This window comes from Rhagoletis zephyria, unplaced genomic scaffold, assembly GCF_001687245.7.
Source record: "Rhagoletis zephyria isolate East Lansing unplaced genomic scaffold, Rhagoletis_zephyria_1.1 Rzeph_scaffold_02302, whole genome shotgun sequence".
In the NCBI taxonomy this organism is placed as follows: Eukaryota; Metazoa; Arthropoda; class Insecta; order Diptera; family Tephritidae; genus Rhagoletis; species Rhagoletis zephyria.
Window position 1 is genome coordinate 1 of NW_016159386.1, and position 2,208 is coordinate 2,208.

The following is a 2,208-nucleotide window of genomic DNA, read 5'->3' on the forward strand; positions in this document are numbered from 1 at the left end:
AATTAATATACCCTTGTGCACAAGTGCGCTCGGGTATAAAAATCAACGCAATTTTCTAGGGTTTAAAAATTTGCACTTTGGCCTACTAAAATTGAATGGGCTATAAAAATGCGTACTTTAAATTTTTCTAAAATGTTTTAATAATGAGTTTAAATGTTTTGGGTGTAATTGTTAAAGATTGTTTAATTTTTATAAATTTTGTACGAAGTTTGAAGTGTTAATTTATGTGGTGCTGGCTATACAATGTGCTAGACATGTATAAAAAATTATAAAAATAAAGTAAACAAAGCGATGTAACCAAAACTGGTCCAAATGTCACTTAACTTAATCAGCTGGCCAGAAGTGTACATATATATTGGATGCTTTCATAGTGTTTTGGCAATTTGTTGCCAACATAATATAATAGAAGATAACAATTACATGTTAATATGTACATACAGTTATTGTCAGAGCTCTAGCATCCAAATTCATAATTATATTTATTTATTTTTCGGGCCAGTTTTCAAATTATCTTTTGGTTAGTTAAGGAGCTCTTCCGGCCGGTAGTTTAAAAAAGCATGACCAGGTTTCCTTTTTTCCTTCTACGCGATTCGGCATTGTTTTCAGCCTTGGAAACTTGGATAATCAAAATGATATTGTTTGCAGCTTCTGTTCACTCCATTATTTTTAATAATTTTTATTTAAAAAATAATTCAATCTACAACAGAAAACACAAGAATAAGAGTTTCAAAGAAATTTTTTGAAGATTGATTAATTTTTGTGAAATTTGTACATGCTTGGAGTCCAAAAGCTTATTAAACTATGACTAAAATAATTAAAGTAACTATGTATGTACATACATATGTACACATTCATATACATATCTATATGAACAAATATTCGATTATCTACATATTTCATAACTGGAAACCCTGTGACAGAAAGTGCAAATTCAGTGTCGTGAATTCGGAACAATTAATTAATTAAAAATACGTAGTTAAAAATAAATCAGGCCGACCACCAGGGATGGTCTGATGTGTCCGATATTGTGCGCGTTGAAATTCGTCAAAATGAGTGCTAAACAAATAATCGATGAAAACATACAAGTTGGACTCCTCTGAGGAAATAAAGGAGTCGAAAAAGAACAAAAACAAAAAGCCTACAATATGAACAAACAAAACCAGCGAGTGATTAAGCAACTCGATCAATTACTACAGATTACCTAAAATTATGCAATATTTTACTATTAATGTGTCTTTGACAAAAATTAGAGTTTTCATAGAATTAAACAAATTAAAATAAACAGCAAATAATATAAGTAAAAATTAAAAAAAAGAACACAAAGACACAACAAATTATTAATAATAATAAAATATAATAATAAATAATAAAAATATTAATAAAATAAAAGTAAAATAAATCCGCCAAAAGGTAGATATCTCAGTATATCCAGTAAAAAAACTGTGGTGAAGTCCTTTATGGGGATAAAGTTTCCAGAGATGAAATTTTAGGTAGCACACAATTTCTTACACGCATGGTTGCTTTTCAGCACTCATGAAAGAAACTTAAGAAATATTTGAAAAAAAGTTCATATAGTACATTAATTTTTGAAAGAAATACCATATAATGTATGTACTTAATAATATCAAAAAATGTATTAGAACCACCGTTTAATGTTATATTTGATACAAATTAATATTGCTGCCNCTTTAGCGATTTCTATTGTTTAATATAAATTTATGTCTTTTTAGGATATGTCGAGCCAACAAAGAAGGCGCAGTTGGAAAATTGAGTAATTAGTAATGAAGTAGCAGGCATATTTGGAAAATTAGGAACAAATGCACAATACTACCAAATCTCGAATTAAAAAAAAAAAATAGGATCGATAGAAACCATTGAGGATGAACATAACGGTATATTTATTTTTTTTGGGAAACAACAACTACAACAATTATTAAAGGTCAAAGTTCAAATTAAGTATTTCCTCAAATTAATATTTCTCGAAAATCTCTTCAAGGAATTGGACAATTTTGATGTCATTTGATAGAGAATTTAATTCTCTTTAATTTGATATACATATTTATACATATACCTCTTTATAGTTTTCACGAAAATGGAATTAATGTGGAAAAAAGGTATACAGGGTTTTTGTGTATAAACACCTTTCTCCGTAGGCGGCCTTCGGCCGCACTTATGGATTATAACCCTCACAAAGTAGAATTCTCTTTC

At 28.8% G+C, this 2,208-nt stretch overlaps 1 long non-coding RNA gene across 1 annotated transcript; it reads left to right on the forward strand.

The window, feature by feature from the left end:
* Positions 1 to 1,444: 1,444 nt before the first annotated feature.
* LOC108366520 (uncharacterized) lies at positions 1,445 to 1,880 on the forward strand. Its single transcript, XR_001848100.1, has 2 exons — positions 1,445 to 1,490; positions 1,731 to 1,880. It is a non-coding gene; the product is annotated as an uncharacterized LOC108366520 (long non-coding RNA).
* Positions 1,881 to 2,208: the final 328 nt, after the last annotated feature.